At 32.5% G+C, this 20555-nt stretch overlaps 1 pseudogene; it reads left to right on the top strand.

Annotated features, from left to right (window-relative positions):
* Positions 1-4841: 4841 nt before the first annotated feature.
* On the top strand, positions 4842-6749 carry LOC108478098 (cytochrome P450 736A117-like; annotated as a pseudogene).
* The last annotated feature ends 13806 nt before the right edge of the window (positions 6750-20555 follow it).

The raw sequence follows: 20555 nt of genomic DNA, 5'->3' as shown, positions 1-20555 counted from the left end.
TCTCTCCTAAAAAACACAAGTTTAAAATGTAAATATAAATGAAACTTAAACCAAAGTATTATAAATTACATTCACGTTTTGTTACCTTAATATTATCGAGAGCTTGATTTTTGTTGCTATCAGGTATGTGATGCCATGATTCATAGTTGATGGGCAACATATTGGCATTTCGTGCTATAATGCCCAAATAGCCTGCTAAAAGTCGGCTTGTTTAAAGGGATGAACTAAGGCAACAAAGCAATAGAAAATTTTCATGAACTACTTACAATAGAATAAAGGGAATATGAATTCATACCTTTATAAGACTTGTTTACACAAGGTCTCCACTAGCCCCCTTTATAGGAATTTTTCCATACAGTCGAAATCTACAACAAATTCAATAAATAAGGCAGATATAATAACAAATCAGCATCTGATGCAAAATAGCTTAAGGTTATTAAAATTGCCCTAAACTTATTCATTTGCTCTTCCTCAAGTGTTTTTTTTTACTAATTTTTTATTCTTATTTCTTTTTCTAGAATGTTTGTTGAATCTTGCAAATGCTTAAGGTTAATGAAAAGTTCAAAGGCAGTAGGATTAGGTCTAAAGACGGGTCCAAAATATTCAAGCACAAATTAAAGAAAGAAGTTTTTTTTAATTCAAGCATCCAAGAAAGAAATCATAAAGAATTGTACAGAGGCTTTTTTGCTTTGGACGGGCAGGGTTTTTGACTAAGATATAGACTGTCAAATTGCAAGAAACATAAATTAAATAAGCTGTAATTGTAGTGCATTAATGTTGTGGGCTTTTTCCTCCACATTACTTAAAGTTAATCATCTCTTCTTCATTTTTCAGTTGTCTCATTTGTTTTCATTTTTCTTAATAAAAGGATTAATTTCAAACGTAATCATCAAACAACCCAAAACAAAAAACCATATAAAAAGCCAAACCGCAAGCGCAAAATCCAAAAATTCACCAAATAGATTAAAAGAAGCAAATCAGATACCAGTGACTCACCGCATCAGCAGAGGAATTACCAGATTAATTGCACAGATCGGGAGAAATTTTTGGAGAAAGCAAAGAGAACGGCTGTTCAATTTACTACTTTCTCTTCTTTCTTTCTTTTTTGTCTCGCTTGTCTCTCTCTCTTTGCGTTGTTGTTTCTGGTGAAGAGAAAAGGGTCGGGATTTAAGTTGGGTAAATGAGAGAAAAGAAATTGCGTAAATAGGGGAATAAAATTGGGTTTAAGTTGGGGAAGACGCAGTTAGGGAAAATCAGAGAAGAAATTGGGAAAATGGGGGGATGAAATCGGGTGTACTGATTTGGGGGAAAACAAGGAAAATTCGGGCCTAAAAAAAGACAACGTTTAAGTTAATTGAATTGAACCTTGTGGCGTTTATCACAAGCGCCACCAACGAAGCTAAAACGGCAACATTTTGTAAACTGACAATCGATATTCGCGGCGTTTGAAAAAAACGCCACTAAAAGCAGATAAAAGCAATAGCGTTTTACACTGTCGTAAAACATTTTTCCTGCGTTTTATGATAAAACGCCACTAAAGGATATCCTTTTATTGCGTTTTAGCAAAAATGCCACTAATAGTCAGACAAAAACGACAGCGTTTTCCACACGCTTAAAACATATTTTTGGCATTTTCTTAAAAACGCCACTAATTTTTAAAAAAAACATCGTTTTGTACACTTTTAAAACATATTTGCGGTGTTTTTTTTCTGAAAATGCCACTAAAGGCTATCCTTTTGCGGCATTTTAGTCAAAACGCCACTAAAAACAAAGCTTAAAATGACAACATTTTTCAATCTTTTAATACATATTCGCGGCGTTTGGACCAAGAATGCCACTATTGTTCAACTTTTTGCCAACCATAATTTAAGTGAGATAATTATGAATTCCGAAAAAATAATTTTCATAAACCTAAACATAAACTTCAAATATATGTTGGATTGATATTTTGATACATATATTAATAGTCTTCCATTTGCCAAATGCATCATTTTGCAATTTCACTTTTTTTTCCTCTTTTATTGTTTGTGTTTTGTTTTTGCTTTTATATTAATATCTATATACACATTAATATCCATATGAAATTTATTTTAAGATTTTAGGGTTTATGGTTTAAGAGTTTAAATTTTAGGGTTTATAGTTTAGGGTTTGGGATAGTTTATGGGTTTATGGGTTAGGAGTTAGGGTTAATGGGTTAGGATTTATGGGTTAGGGTATAATGTTTCGAGTTTTAAGGGTTTATGGTTTGAGATTTAAGGTTTAAAGGTTTAGTAATTTAAAGGTTTAGTGGGTTAGGGTTTAGAAAAAGCGATAACATTGATTTTAACAGCTTGGTAACTTAAGTTATCAAATTGTAACTTTTCATAATTAAGTAACTAAAATGAAATTAACTTTCCCATAGCTAAGTGAATGGTGTAGTTAATTTATATTGTTTATAAAGTCGGTTTCAGATATGGTCAAAATAAAATCAAATTCAAAATAAAAATAAGACCTTATTTAGTTTGTTATAATTTGGTCCTATCCAAAATAGATTGTTACCTATCCATATCAATCTATTACTTTTTTATTTATTTTTCAATAAATAGTTTGTTATAATTGTAATATATTTAATTTTAATATATTAAAACTAATATTATCTCTTTTACAACTATGTAAGAGATTATTTAATATATAAATTAAAAACACTAATTAATCTAAACCCTAAACCCTTAACTACAATCTTTAAATCCCTAAATCATGAATCATAAACCATCAACCCTAAACCCCAAGCCTTAAACCCATAATCCATAAACCTTAAAATAGTTTAGATCTATAACGGCGTTTTTCAAAAAGCGCCACTAATGCCACTGAATCTCAAAGTAAAACGACGTCGTTCCGCTACCTATAGTGGTGCTCTCTTAAAAACGCCGCTAATGCTTGATCTATTGCGGCATTTTTAGAAAGCGCCGCTAATACCACTGAAGCTCAAAATAAACGACGTCGTTCGGCTTAATCTTTTAGCGGTGTTTTTTATAAGTCAACCTATAGTGGTGCTTTCTTAAAAATGCCGCTAATGCTCGATCTATTGCAGCGTTCTTGTGAAGGCGCCGCTAATGCCACTGAAGCTCAAAATAAACGACGTCGTTCAGGTTAATCTTTTAGCGGCGTTTTTAAACTCGATGTATTCGATGTTTAGTGGCGTTTTCTATTCAAACGCACTAAAAACCTGCTTTTTTGTAGTGATATATATATAATTTTAATTAAAATTAAAAAATATCTAATTCAATTGTTTAAAAATAAAAAGTACGCATTTCGTTAATTCAATCAAATTTTAAGTCAATGTAAATTAGCTTAACCTAACAAAAATGAGTTAATTGTCATTGAAAGATATTAAGTACACATTTAGGGATTATCTAGTTTAACAATAAAGAGATTTAAAGAAAAATAATTATTTTTATTTTAATTTGCACATTGTATATTGAAATATATTTTCATGTGAAAAAAAAGGATAAAAGAAGGTAAAGTATAAATGATGAAGGCTATTTAAAAAAAAGAGACTAAATTGATGCAACATGTAAATGTTTAAGCGCTATATTTGTTATTATATTAATTTTAGAAGTTGGTATGTCATTTTCCTATTAACCAACAAAAAAAAAAACACTTACAAATAGCTAGATGACTACCGAACCCTTTAAACAATGATGATTTTAAATAATGAAAACACGACATATGCTACTAATGATAGACAATCTGATTTCAACCACAAAAAGACATGAGATGTGTTATTTTCTTAAATATATATAAACTCTTTTATAAACATATGTATAAATTTTAAAAATAAAAAATATATATAATTTATAAAATTGGTAGAAGTCTTTTTAAAAATATTATTAAATTAGTTTTCTTTATCATTGAAATGTTTTTAAAAAATTGGGAGAGTGTATGTTGGAAGGAAATAGAAGTTTCCGTAGGAACCATTGCTCATCGGAAATTGAAGTTTTGAAGATGCTGTGGTATTTCCAACAAATTAGACTTCAATCAATGTAATTCCAATTTTTTGATTGAAATATACCCATAAATATGTTCTTAAAATCATAAGAATTTATTAATTTTATTTGAAAAATCATATTATAATTTTTATATACATTAAACTAAAATTTGTTTAAATATAAAAAGTAAATTAAATATTTTGGACTAGTCTCTTAATTGATATCGTCTTTAACCGGGCAAGGTTTTAAAACACAGAGACTTGCTTTGGGAGCCCAGTAGGTTCCAATGAGACATGATTGTTATGGGTTTTGGTGTAAACGCACCATTGTCATCCGACATTTTAACTTCAGCTAGCAAAAGTTTTGGCCACAATGGAGTTTGAAATTTTAGACCGGAGTATTTTGTTTCAATTAACTCCAGTTGCTTTTTCTTTTCCTATTCTATCTATATCTTTTTCTTTTCTTTTTCTCATTTTAGAGTTTCAATAATGTTTTATTATTCTAATATTTGTTAGATTTTTGCTTATTAAAATTTTATTATTTTAATAAATAATTTAATACAATTAATAAATTTTATAATTAAATAGTAGAAATATTTGATGTATAATTATTTATTTATATATATATGCATAATATTACTTCAAATAAAATTAGTTTCAATAAATTTTAATTATTTATTAAATTTATAATAAAATATTTTTGATATATTATTATTTTAAATTATTTAATATTAATAAAAATATTATTGGATATAGATATAATTTTAATAAAATTTAATCTATTTATTAATTTCATAAATACTTGACCAACACACACGTATCCAATTTGCAATCACTATATAAATTCATGCGCACTGATCCTAGAATTGCACACACACGTCTCTTTCATCTTTCATACTGTAATTTGTGGAATATGGTAAGGGACTCCAGTTTTCTGCAACTTTTAGGACAATATGAAATCTTTTTCATTTCATATCCCCTGTTCTTCTCCTTGTTGGCCATCTTCGTGGTCGTCTTCATTCTTACCACTAACAAAAGAAAGCTCTTATTACCACCGTCGCCGCCGAAACTCCCAATCATCGGAAACCTCCACAACATCGGACGCTACCCTCATCGCTCACTCAAGTCCTTAGCTCAACGGTTCGGCCCTCTCATGTCGCTACGCTTCGGCAATGTCCCCGTACTCGTTGTCTCCTCCGCTGATGCTGCCTCTGAGATCAAGAAAACTCATGACTTGACATTCATAAACAGACCGAAACGCAGAATCTATCAAAAGCTTCTTTATAACTAGAAAGACGTGGGGTCGGCACCTTACGGAGAGTATTGGAGGCAAATGAAAAGTATATGCATACTAAATCTTTTGAGTAACAAAAGGGTTCAATCTTATCGAGGTGTGCGAGAAGAAGAAACGGCTCTAGCAATGGAGAAGATCGAAAAGTGTAGCTCTTTGTGTTCCCCGGTGAATCTAAGCGAACTCTTTTCCGCAACCACCAACAACGTTACCTGCAAAATCTCTTTAGGAAGAAAATACAGTGAAGATACCAATAAGTTTCGTAAGCTTTTGAGTGAGTTTACGGAGTTGTTGGGTGCTCCGGACGTTGGGGATTATCTTCCATGGCTTGCATGGTTAAGCCATGTTAATGGACTCCATGGTAAAGCCAAGAAAGTGGCGAAGGAGTTAGATGAATTTCTAGATGGGGTGATCAAAGAACATATGAATCGGCATGAAACACATGTAAATGATCATGCAGGGATCCAAGGTGAAGATCAAAAAGACTTTGTGGATGCTTTGCTGGATCAGATTCAGAGGGAAAACACAGTTGGCTTCCCTTTAGAAAAAATCAGCATTAAGGCTCTTATCTTGGTAAGAACTAACAAGTTAATTTTTCATATATGTTAGCATAACGCATCTGTGTATATTGTTGTTTTCACTATAAAGAGAATTATATATATATATATTACAGTTCCAGAACTTCAGCTGAATTGGATATCTTTCCAGGATATATTTGTAGCCGGTACCCATACGACATACGCAGTCCTGGAGTGGGCAATGACAGAAATTTTAAGGCACCCCAAGATAATGAAGAAACTTCAAAACGAGGTCAGGAATGTTTCTGCTGAAAATTCAAGCATATCGGAGGATGATCTTGATAACATGCACTACCTAAAAGCAGTGATCAAAGAGACTCTTCGTTTATATCCTCCGATTCCCTTGTTGCTTCCAACAATATCTACAAAAGACGTCAAGCTCGAGGGCTATGACATTATCAAAGGAACTCGAGTTATCATCAATGCTTGGGCGATCGGAAGAGACCCTGCGTCATGGGAGAATCCGGAGGAGTTTCTTCCGGTCCTCCGGACAGGTTCTTGGACAATTCCAAAGATTTCAAAGGACAACATTTCGAGCTGATTCCATTCAGCTCTGGAAGGAGGATTTGTCCGGGAATCTTGTTTACAATCGCAATAAATGAGCTTCTCTTAGCAAATCTCGTGCACAAGTTTGATTGGTCATTGCCTGGTGGAGCAAAAGAGAAGGATTTGGACATGACCGAAACCATCGGCCTTACCATACACAAAAAATCTCCTCTAATCGCTGTAGCGAATAGATGTTCTTTCTAGTGGAAAGCCTCGTCTCTTACAGTAAGTATTCTAAGTTACATGTGCTTGTAAATCTATGCATGTTATTTTCCTTGTCATAATGCATTAAATTTCTCTACTTTTAGCGTCCGAAAACTAGATTTTAAGTGAACGGAATGGCTTTCAATCGATACCATTATATGTATCCAATGGCAATGTGATTGAGGACATATGTAATCACAAGGATTTGCACCTAAGAAACAGGCAACACCATGAAACTCTGCTAACTACTGTGGCTTTCAAATGTCGGATCCTCAAAACATCTCCAGTCTCTTATAGTTGATTACAAATTCAACAGCCATCTTTCAGATGGTTTAACTTTTAATCGAATGCCTTCAAGTAGATCAATATAACTTTAGTGAGACCGTATATCCTGAAGATAACGACCCACTTGCTGTGCACCAATGAACAAGGCATCGGCAACCACAAAAACTACAACCTGACGACAAAATCAACACGGGATTATGTTTGCAAGTAACTACTACACTTGAGTTGATTTTGCTGGAAAAGATGAAGCGAATAATTACCAGATGAACCGAGTAGAGTAATCGGCAACCCCAGCCTTCTCTAGCAGCTTGAGCTCACTGCTGATCCGTCCAACTGAAAGTTAAAATGGAATTAAATAAAATGGCTACTCTACATGATAACTATAAGTTACATAGTCTCCGGTTTTCAATTTCAAAGTTCAAACTGCACTTGCTACTGAAGATCACATTTTAGATGAGATTTTTCTTCTTCTTCAAATTCTTTTACACCCTACAATAAAAAAATATAGGACCTAATTCCGTATTAAAAGCTTCAGCTATACTAAAATGGTTATAATCCAACTCTTCATTTTATTCAAATACCTGTGTTTCTATCCGGATCCAATGTGTATTCGATTATAGGTATGAGTATCTAAAACTTTCTCACGGGTCTGAATAGCTTAAGTTTTAATATCATTAAACCAGTCTTTAGAACAAGTTCGTCGCAAGTCAATTTGTCATATTTATTTTGAAAGAAGGGAGAGAGATATCTTATTAAAAAAAAAACAAGTATATATTTGTTATTCAAAAAATCTTTGTTATTAAACATATAATTTAGGCGATTTTTTACCTAATAGTGAATTAGGTTTATAAAGTATAAATTGTAATTTTATATTTTATATTATATATTCTTGTATAAATAACTGTTAGGATCGACCCGATTAAGCAACGAATAAGAAAAATAGCGGAATAAATTAAGAAATTGAACACACAAATTTAGCGTGGAAAAACCCTCCAAAAGAGGATAAAAAACCACGGGCAAACATAATTTTACTATAATGGCAAAAGAACGAAGAGTACAAAAGATGAAGATAAAGACTAAACCCCGAAAACTCGAAAATAAAGAACCCTCAAAACGTAAACACAAAATTCTCTAAATGTATTATGAGTTCTAATCTCTAATGAGTGTATTTTTATAAGGTTGTAAAAGAGCCTATTTATAGGCTAAATTCATAGGTCAAATAATAATAAAATAATCTAAACTAATCAGTTTTTTATTGAAAGAAGTAAAAAAAGTTTAACTGAAAGATTATTTTTCAAATTTGACTGAAAATAGGAGTCATATTTAACAAATCTCCACCTTGACTCATATTTCCACAACGCCATCTTTGCCAAAGCCCGCCACGAGCCTATCTTGAACTATGCAGGGAATTAACTGAGTCGAATTTGTGCTTAGAAACTGGAAGACTTCTAGCCTTCGACTTGTACACTGTCAAATCAAAACTAACCCGGGTCTGATTTTCACGACCACAGTGCCCTAACTTTTCAAAACCTGCATCCAAAAGAGAACCTCTCTTCAACGAAACAGTATACCTTTTTCCCTTCTATGACCAAGTTGCCTCCGCTCTAAACGAGTTGACTTCAACTCCGTAATGGACGAGGGACGTCCGATTTCACCGGTCACTGTAGAACCTTCCAGAATATAAAGACTGTCGGTTCTTTTACCTTTTAACAAAACAAGAGCTCTACAAGACACCTTAATGCCACTCGACTCGATGTTAATTCTTCATCCTTTCAAGTCTAAAATACTCAAGGAGATGAGATTCTTTCGTAAATCAGGTACATACCTGACATCAGAGAGTGTCCTAATCGTCTCATTGTGTATCTTAATTTTAACAGTACCAATACCAATTACTTTACTAAATGAATCGTTTCCCATGCGCACAACTCCACCATCAACCGAACTATATGTGGAGAACCATTCTCTATTGGGACACATGTGGAAAGAACATCCTGAATCTAGGATCCACTCGGACGTGAGCTTGGAGTTATCGCTTGTTGACACTAACAAGAAATCAGCACAATTTTCATCGGCCAAATTAGCACCAGCTACATCTTCATCGTTACTCTCAGCAACTCTTTTATTTCGCAGTTTATAACAATCTACTTTGACATGACCTAACTTTTTACAATAGCGACACCTTTTGTCTCATTTCTTTGATGCTACCAAAACGGAAGTTTGCCTATTTGTCTTGCTATCCAAATAAAGCTCATTGTCAAGTTTGTCTCTAATCAACAAATGACCCTTCACATCTTCGAACGAGAGTTTGTCTCTGCCATAAATGAGGGTCTCCCTGAAAGACTTGTATGAAGGAGGTAAAGAGCAAAATAATAGCATAGCTTGATCTTCATCATCAATATGAACCTCAATGTTCTTTAAATCATTTAAAAGAGTAACGAATTGACTGATGTGATCTCTAAGAAGCTCACCTTCGTTTATGCGAAACGTAAATAGACGTTGTTTCAACACTAAATGGTTAGCTAGAGACTTAGTCGCATAAAGAGTTTCTAACCTTTTTCACAAGGCAGAGGAGGTCTTCTCCATTAATACCTCCTGCAATACCATATTCGCGAGGCACAACTAGATTGTAGACAAAGCCTTTTCATCAAGCTCTTCCCATTCTGTTTTATTTATATTCTCAGGCTTTTTTCCGGTAACAACCTTTTTCAAACTGGATTGAACTAGAATTGCCATCATCCGAATTGCCACAGATTGAAATTTTTCTCACCATCGAACTTATTAATTTCAAACTTTGTTGCTGCCATCTCTGAACGGGCTGATCTATGAAAATTGAACTAGCTCTGATACCACTTGTTAGGATCGACCCGATTAAGCAATGAACAAGAAAAATAGCGAAATAAATTAAGAAATTGAATGCACAAATTTAACGTGGAAAAATCCCTCCAAAGAAGAAAAAAACCACGGAAAAAGATAATTTTACTATAATGGCAAAAGAACGAAGAGTACAAAAGATGGAGATAAAGACTAAACCCCGAAAACTCGAAAATAAAGAACCCTCAAAATGTAAACACAAAATTCTCTAAATGTGTTATGAGTTCTAATCTCTAATGGGTGTATTTTTCTATGGTTGTAAAAGAGCCTATTTATAAGCTAAATTCATAGGTCAAATAATAATAAAATAATCTAAACTAATCAAGATTTGATTAAAACAAGTAAATAAAGTTTAACTGAAAGATTATTTTTCAAATTTGACTGAAAATAGGAGTCATATTTAACAATAGCAAACATGTATTTAGTTTAAAATGGTGAATTTAAGGAATTTAGTAGTCATTTAATTAATATGTATGAATGTACTAGAATCATATTAATTACTAAATTTATAATAGAAACTAATAATCACTTGTAATGACTATATAAAGGATTGTAAGTGATGAAGTCATTGTAGTAATGTGGTAGAAGAGTGTAAGAAGATATGATGTGAGAACAAATAAAATAAAAATTCATTTCATATTGAGTATCTCTTCCCTTCATCTTTAAATTCTCTTCAACAAAGTGGTGCTAGAGCTAGAGATCCTTACAAAGTGAGAGAGTGTGTGAAATGAAATTGGTCATGGCTTCCACAAGCACAATATAAAGCGATGTTCAAGTTCCTCACTTTGAAGGAGAAAATTATAATTTTTGAGCAATCAAAATGGAGACACTATTCACTTCCTTGAATGTCTTGGAGTTAATCAATAAAATCTATGAAGATCCAAAAGGCGCTTAGGGAATAACTTGAAAAATTAAAGAATAAGGAAGAAAGAAGAAAAGTTTTTAAGAAGTGAAGACTATCTATCTTAAAAGACATCATCATTGTTAGCACCAGAACTTCCATGATTAGCCTGGTGGTCCAAGGACATTCGTTCATAGAACCCATTCGAGTTCGAGCATTCGAAGAATAAGTGAGCGACATTTATTTGGGTAGCTGCCTCTAGACGTAATATGTGCCTGTGTGGTGTAGATATGTCCCTGCCGTGTGTGAGTACTAACCATGGTAGTCGGTACTAGAACAATACTACTCGTGATGATCAGATCGCTCTGCTCAATAGTAAACTAGAGCAAAAAAAATTTAAGTTCCATTCCAGTGCAAATTTCGGTCGATATCGATTGTATCAATGCACACCAGTTAACTTTGCACGTACTAGTCGGCACCAAAACTATTAAATTTAAATTTTATTATTTATTTGTAAAAAATATTTTTTAAAATTTAAATTTTGTATTATTTATTTGTACCAAAAAAATATTTTAAATTTTTATCATTTATTTTTAAGTTTTTTTGAATTATGAATTATTTTTTTTAAGATGAATTATGAATTGTTATAGGGGTCGTATAGGATGATCTTGTTATTAAATTTATAGAATTTGTTTTCGCTTGTTTACTTTGAGCGTGTTTATAATGGATGATTTTTTTTGTATCTTAAAATTTGTATAGTCTGGGATTTGAAATTTCAAATTTTTTTAACAATTCAATCAAAGTTTTATTTTTATGAGTATTTTATACTCAAGATTTATATATATCAAATGTTTTTTAAAAAAAATAGCGATAAATTTGAAATGGTATACCAAAATAGATCGATATTGATATATACCGATACTAAAAAAAATAGTATGTCCACCAGTACAATACCAATTACCTTGATACTAACTCTCTAATTATACCGTATCCAACAAAAATTGTTGTTAACACTACTTATTTAGGCATTAATTACATACTATCTTTATTAAGTGCTTGATCTATTAACATTCCAGAACGTGGATGATCCGCACCAAGCTTAGTTGGACAATGGTTTACTATTAAATGGTAAAAGTATAATGGAGGTCATTGTATTAAGAGTTAAATTGTATTTTGTTCTCTTGACATATTTAGTGTTAATATTTGGTATAATGATAGTATATTTTTTATTTCATATATAATCTTAAAAAATATCATGTATCTCTTCTTTTTTAAATAATTATTTTGATATTATATATATTATATCCCTATAAAATATTTGTCTACCTCCTAACTTAATTTATGGAGTCTAAAATATCACTATCAGTGTGTTATGTTGAAAATTAAAACAAATTGAGATGTAGATGAATAAGATTGAGAGAATAATAAAAATTGGCATAAATCGAGTAGTAAAGGTACTTTCCTTAAAAAATAGCCTAATTAAATTATCATCTTTGTATTATCTGGTGTAATGATGTGTATTAAAGATAGCATGGTCCTAGCCTTAATCCAAAAGGCCGAACACAACCCACTGGGCCAACCCATTGAAAAATGCAGTCCGAGACTCCGAGTTGCATCATCTAACTTACTTTTAATTTAATATAAATTGATTCTTCTATTTTTATAATTTAAATTGATAATATCGCTTTTTTCTTTGAAAGAAATAAAATGGTTAGTGTTGTTGCTAATTATTAGAGTATACAACTAACATCACCTGAAAATTTAATCTAATCGTAATTGATAATAAATTTATAAAATAAAATAAAAATTGAATTAGACTATCGTCACCTACCACCCAATTCCGATAAGTAGAAAAGACGAAGGAAAGGTAAAAAAAGAAGATGTAACAAGAGAATCCAAGTACTGATAGACGTGACGTAGTTGATAAGAGATCGTATCTCACGCTCAATCCTTCCCGATTTCACTTCCAGGTGTATGGTACGGTTACCGCTTTTCCCACGCCGCCCTGGAAAAACATTGCAAATCGCTCCTTAAAACCAATTTAAAGTATTATAAGTCCGTTGTAGCAGTTAATACATGATATGAATTTTTTTTAATACCGTTGAAAAAATATGATTTTTTTTAGGTTAAATTACGTTAATAGTATGCAGAATTATTAATAATTTTTAAGATAATATATAATTTGATTCCCATATTTAATTTAAATTTTAATTTATATTTTATCAGATTAATATTTTATATTAATATCGTTTGTTTATGTTGACATAATAATAACATCACGAGATAATCTTTTAACACGTTATGTATTAAACATAAATTAAAAAATTAAATATATTAATCATAATATATTTTTTTCACGCAGGAATTGGTTTTTCTATAGATAGAAGTTAGTTTTTTTAGAGTTGTAGCTTTTTATGATTAAATTAATATAAATTAATTTATAACATTCAAAGTTGCAAAAGCAGTAAGTTTTGCACCCCAAATCCACCCACAAAAGAGTATTGAGATGTAGGAGACCATTTAAAAGGAAAATCAGATGAATTTACTCCGCCTCTTGTAAAAATAGTAAATATTATAATTTTTGCAGTGAAATACCAATTAAATAGCTTTATTAAATAGCTTTTGGAGGGCCAAACATCTGGCGGTAGGTAATGGCAGAGTAAATCCCCAACTACTAAAACGCCCAAATTTTAATGTTGGTGGATTCTTCTCCTCAAATTGCACATCCAATTCTATCATTGAATTAGTTATTAATGTTACATCAATATAAATTAATAATATTAATATAAAAGTATTAAATTGGGTGACAGAATATAAGTTTAGATAGTAATTAGGTTAAAAAAATTTAAGCATTAATCAAATACTTTTGGACAAATTCAAAAGCCAAACTACATATTAACTCTACATTTTTCATTGATATTCAAATCATCACAATCATAGGAAAAGAGTCATAAAGACACAAGCGATATGAATGCTTGGCTGAAGTCAAGTCACACCGGAAAATCACAGATACAAAACCACATCATTGGGCATTCAACCACCATAACGGATCATACGGACTAGTGCATTGGTTCTAACATTAGTCATTTCGTCCCTCTCAAAAACCTACGAAAACTCGTAAAACATTAAATCTTTAAATCAGATGTAGATAAAAATGAGTTGGTTTAGACTTGACTAACCAGGCCACCATAGATTAAATAACATCAACCTGCCATTGATTAGAGAAAACATTTGTCTTCACTAACTCGAAAATGCCATCTAATGATGAGTTAAGGGACAAAGTCTTGAGAAAATTATTATTTTGAATAGCACAGACCTCCAATGCTGAAAAAAGGAGGTGGCTGATGAAAGAGGAGGCATGGTAAGGGAGTGCGGAGAGAATGATGGATGGAAGGAAAATGAAAGAGGAAAAAACGAGAAGTGGAAATGGGTGAGGAAAAAGGTTGAAAGGACGAAGGTCGTATTACAAACTTGACTTATGAAAAAAGATCCGCAATTGGTGAAAGAGCCTCCAATAGCCAAAAGGGAGGAGAAAGATAGAAAAAAGAGGGAAATGGTAGAGATGGAAGAAGTGGAGAAAGAAGAAGTCGATAGACTGCCTCCAACCAAAGGCTAGTGCTACCATCACCACCACCGTCCCAAGTGGTTTGAGTTAGGAAACTTTTTACCATGGAGAATGATAGAGCATAAGTTAATTATATAGTTTTGCATTCCATCAATCAAATAATAAAATTTTATATTTCAATTAAATAAACCAAACAAAGTGAAATAAAATATTCAATAATATGCCAAATAATCTTACATTATAGTAATCTCATCACCATAAATAATTTTATATTTTATGAAAAACACCCTAAATTTATATAACGTTTTAATCTCTAGCAGACTAGAAAAATTGAAATTCAAATTTTAGATATAATAAAATGATATAAATTAGGGTAATTTATAAAATTGGCTACTTATGTTTAAGTTTATATTTTGCTTATCAAACTTTAAAATTTATTCTATGATCACTAATATTATCGTTTTATTATGTTATGGTCACTACTATTAATTCTCATTAAAGGTGCAACGATTGATAAGCTGACATGACATGTTAACTTTATCTATAAGGTTTTAATTCAAGTCAAATTGTACAACCAATGATACGAACTCGGTTCGATGATGATTCGAGTCGTATTAGTTGCCCAATCGAGAAATTGAGTAAGTTTGATTCGTTACAAGAAAAGGCTGAAAATGGATAAAAGATAGGTTCAAACAAAGGTTCAAAGAGTTTGGAAGATGGATAGAGGAAACTCGGCTAAGGCAAAGGCTGAACCAACAATAGAGAGATTGTCGACCCAAGACTTAAAGCACTTAAATGGATAATGAAAAGTAAAATCAACAAATAAACCTTGACCCGCTATCTAATGAGATAAGAACCGAAGGTATAACGAACGCCACACTTTGCAGTGATAAGTTCAGAAAAATAAAGGAAGGAGAAGACGCCACAAGCCTAACCTGATAAGTTAGATCAGTCCCAAAAAGAACAAGGAGATTTGAACTCTCACGTTTCAAATATTTCATAAATTTGGTAAAAGTAGTCTTACCAAAACAATGTTTTCTTACAAACTATTTATAGGTATTATTATGACTATTCAAATTCAACATTCATATCAGCTATTAACAAAATATTAAAATTCGGTTATAACTCTTGATGGGCAGCTAAAGAGTTATGTCTTTTCACTTGATTCATGCATAGCTGAAAAGTCATGTCTCTTCTTTCGATGAAGGCTTAATGATCCCTTAAATGTGCTGCTTTTTGTCCTTTCATTTTCTGCTTAACCAAATGCCTTAATGCTTGTATATTCATCTCTTAATTGGCACCATAACTAGCTTTGAGTGCATGAAACCGATCAAACTTAAAGAGTCATTCTTGGTCTATTTGAAAAGTCACCATAATGAGCTTTGAGTGCTTCAATATCCACCAAAAACGATCCAAATATGCAGCAGTAATTAAGTGACCAAATGCACACTCTTTTATGCCAAAACTGGACAGCCAATTGAATGTGACAACATCTGATTCTTCTTAGCAAACGAACAACACTTTTGTAGCTATGTGACCAGCCTTTTGGACTTTCCTACAACAATCACACAATCAATTTATTTAAGAAAAATTAAACACACTATAACTTAAGCATTAAAAAAATAATAGCCAAATTAAATAACATACTTATATAAACAAACTCAAACATATTTAACAATTAAGATGCTTAAATGATTGGTTTAATTAAGATGTATAATTAAGATGTAAACTAGATGAACAATGAATGACTTAGTGCATGACTTCATTAAAAGATGCAAACTTTAATTAACATGGGAGTTACATAATGCATGACTTTATTAAATGCAAAACACATAAAGCATGTCATAATTAAAAGATGTAGATCAATAATGCAAAACATTAATTAAAAACTCATATTATAATAACTAAAGTAACTAAAATAAATAAATCAAAGTCCATATTCCAGCAACCAAATTAACAAACTGGAATTAAAAGCTTCATTTTGAACTTGGAGCCCTCGAGTTTGGGCTAATCTCGATGTCGTCGGATTGTTTCAAAACATGATTCAGCTGGGATCGCATAATACCCTCCTTATTGAAAACGATTTGTCCTCAAATCAGGCCACTTGCTTGCGAAAATTTTTTCATCATCACGATCAACTTTGTTCATGAACCTGACAAATTCGTTTCCAAAAACCTGAGAACCACAAATGGTTCGAAAAGGAAACATGTTATTTTCATGCCCTCACTCTTTAGGAGGAAACCATTCCAAATTGTCACCTACATTATAATGGAATAAATTAGTGACACTTTGAATTTTGAACAGAAAATAACTTTTCGACAACCCATCAAAACTTGGAATGCTTAAACCGATACCGGGATCAAAAATAAAAGTTGATCTCACATTCTCATAATGAATCAAAATGTTCTTTAATGGAAACAAACCAGAATCACAAAGTATTCGAAAGATATAATCTTGGAAAGTAAAATTCCATGGCTCAAGTCCCTTGAACAATAATACAGAACTATAATCACCGGGATCAAAAACATAGTTGTTTTTTACCATTTCAATTTGACTTGGAAATTCCTTGACTGGCAGCATGGTAGGAACACGAAGCAAGCTAAAGTTATAATCATGCGAACCAGGTCTGAATCTTTCAAACCATAGCATAAAACAACCTCTAGAATCAAATATTGGATTTTGTTTTTGCAAGGCAACAAAATTCTCATGCTTTTTTTTCGAACATAATAATAAAACATCAAACACGCAAAGTTGTTCACACTTCTATTCACATAAAATTTATGATGCTTACCTTCGCTTAATGATAATTTGGGAAAACTTGCTCCCGGTTTAAACACATGGTTTTGATCACCTGTTCCAGCACATAACAATAATTTCATTTTCACAAGTAAATCACACATGCCAAGCAAACAAGATTTAGACACGCAAACTTTCAAACAATCAAATCTCTCAAAGCTTATGCAAATATACGAAGATTTCGCACTAAAAGTTAAAAAATTCTCATTACCATCACGATCAAACAGATTGAGCGTTTCATATGAAAACTTTTTATCAAGCATGATTAAATTTTGTGGACGTCGAGTTAATCTCACTTCTCCAACAGACTTGCCAGCATAGTACCAATCATGAGAAAAACTCTTCATGCCACTAGTTGGAGCAAAATTATTAACAATCAGAAAAATGACAATTAATCAAATCAAGGTGAGGAGTTCTTTCAAAAACTAAGTCTTCAGCAATTTTCTTAACAACATTCAAATGTGATTGTCGTGACAGCCCAAACCCGGCCTAGACGTTATGGTCGAATCTGCGGTATCACAGTGGATTATGTTTTGAAAAGCGTAGTTTCATTGTAAAGTTCATTTTGTATTAAAACCCCACTGTGGTATTTAAGAGTAGCTAACATACCTTATTTGTTGTTAAAACATAGATTGGTTTAGCAAAACATATGTCATATTAAAATTGTTATTACCTTTGAAAAAAAACATCGTTCATTGCGAAAGCTTTTAAAACGAGTTGCGTAACGTGGTAGTTGAAAATCATTTATCTTTTGAAAACCCGAGTCCTACCGCTAACATATATAAACCAATTTAAATAAATCCCCAATTAAAAGTAAAACCTAAAGCAGCCTTATTACATAAAATTTACCCAAATAAAACTACTTTTACTAAAAAGTCAAATATAAAAATATAACCAGTGGTGTAGCCATCTCCGAGTCCCTCGTAGCACCGACTCGCCTAAGGATTACCTACGCAGATAAGCAGTAGAGTGAGTTTATGAAAACTCAGTGTGTAGTCCCTATTTATCAAACAGTAAATCATGCAAAGTAAAATAATCTGGGCTAAGCCCTTTTCAGTGGCAATATCAGTGTAGGCCTTAACCCAATACAGTAACAGTATCAGTGTGGGCCTTAGCCCAATTCAGTATAGTATCAGAGATGCATACAGAGATCCTATCCATCCATCCTCTACACTCCACTCCGTCCAACCCTACACTCCATGTGGGGATAAAATTGACCCACCCATCCCTACACTCCAGAATATAGCATCGGTTGCGGCACTAACAGTATTTGCAGCAGAGCTGCCATTAATAGGCTTATAGCCATTCAGTACACTTCCTCCAATATCATATATCTCATCCCATGCAATGTAGCATAATATAAATGTACATACAATAAAAATGGCATCCTCAAATAGTCATACATCACATAGGGGTATATCCGTCATTTACCTCATAGGAGTATAACAGTCATATCATACATTAAGGTCTAGGTACACTTACCGACCCAATGTGGGTCCACAATTGTATCAGACGACCCGTACAACCTTAACCGTTAAATAGCAAAAATGAGCCCAGGCCCATAATACGGCCCATGTGGGCCCACACGCTTGTGTGGCTTAATCAGCCCAAATAATGGCTTTGGCCGTGCAAACTACTCAGATGGCCTGACGTGGCCCAAAACGGCCTAAACTCATGAGGTCATTCATGGTGGCCTCTACTCTTAAACACACATGTTTATGCGTTGGATTCACCATATGAACTAGTGCACGCTCGTGCTACGTCTATGAATATGCCTTCCGGCTTTTGCCGATTAACAAACTTTACAGTGTGACTACACACCTGTTATGAATTTGGAGTTAATCCCCACTCCGAACACTCTTGTAATACCCTTAACCCGTATCCACTGCCAGAACAGGGTTTCGGAGCATTACTACCATTTGCAGATCACTTAAAAAATTAAAATACTTACCGATTCAATGCATCATATAAAATAAATATATTACCATTCAATCAACAGTTTGGCACTTGTATAAGCATCAAACAACAACATTGTTAGTATACTTGCACATATCTCATATAAATTCAACATTGATATATCTATTTTCTCGAAATGTCGCACTTGAGTTTAATAATAGTCTCAATTACATAATTTCCTTGTATCAACATATCAAAGATAATCATATATGTACATGTCATGAAACATATCATGCTCTTACCGTTTCTTCACAAACATATACCATTCATTTTATTATATCAATATTTTATGCTCCATCATTTCCATATATTTTATGTATATTTATTCTGGTAACAGCTTATATCAAACTTAACATAAATTATAATCCAGGTACTTATACTTATTTCGTTTATCCATTTTCATAATTATTTCATATAACGCTTTTGTACATATATTTCCATATGACCAGTTCTTGTAAACATTTCACACAACCATTTCATATAACCATTCGTCATCTGATACATTTTACCTGAATATCAATTGTTCAACAGATGTTATAGCGTCTCCTATCCACGGTCTTATTTATCTTTGACGTGATGCCATAGTGTCTTTCAACTATGGTCTTACTCATTTTCTGTCATGTTGCCATGGTATCTTTCAACCATGGTCTTATTCTTTTCATGTCACGTTGCCATGGTATCTTTCAACCATGGTCTTACACATCTCACATCAGGTTGCCATGGTATCTTTCAACCATGGTCTTACACATTTCATATCAGGTTGTCATGGTATCTTTCAACTATGGTCTTACACGAGTTGCCATGGTATCTTTCAACCATGGTCTTACACATTTCATATCGAGAGCACACTCCATGAACCTCATCCTTAAAGTGAGATTACCGGTCCAGCTAAATCCAGTAATATAAACTCATAGAGTATTGTCTGGATTACCACCCAAAGCTAAATCCCATGCAACGACAATTACTCTAATGAGTTTGGATCTGAATTACCAGTCCAAAGCTAAATTCAGACCTAATTCGGATTACCCGTCCGGTTAAATCCGTTTACACATATTCTTCGGAGGGCTATATCAGATAGGATCACCCGTCCGGCTAGATCCTTTTACCGTCAATTCCTTTTCAGAAATCCATCGAATTTTCCTTTCATTCAACCGGGATTTCTTCTCCTTTTATCAAATTTATCAATGTTTCATAAATTTTCATACAATGAACATTCGAATCATATTTACATAAGTAACATACAATCTCAAGCATTTAAGAATATAATTCAAGTTACACGAACTTAACTCATTGCTTGTTTGTGTTTATAATTTCATTAATCTGATATCTTTTCTTTTCCACGATCAAGTCTCATATTTGAGTCGTCCGGATCTTTATAAATAAATTTGATCATCATTTTCATTCATTTCATATTCTATTGCATTTAATTAATGCTCTAGGCAAATTTACCATTTTGCCCCTAAACTTTTAATTAATGACGATTTCATCTTTAAGGTTAGGAAAATAAAATTCTTGCAATTTAATCCTTATTTCCAGCTATTATTCTCATATATATTGATAACAATCCATGAATTCTATAAAATATCAGAATTTTTCATAATTTTAACACTTTTCAATTTAATCCCTAAAACATGTTTTCCCCGATCTTGAACTAA

The sequence above is a fragment of the Gossypium arboreum genome, chromosome 12 (genome assembly GCF_025698485.1).
Source record: "Gossypium arboreum isolate Shixiya-1 chromosome 12, ASM2569848v2, whole genome shotgun sequence".
NCBI classification, from domain to species: Eukaryota; Viridiplantae; Streptophyta; class Magnoliopsida; order Malvales; family Malvaceae; genus Gossypium; species Gossypium arboreum.
The sequence above is the reverse complement of the archived record's forward strand: the minus strand, read 5'-3'. Positions and strand labels throughout refer to the sequence as shown.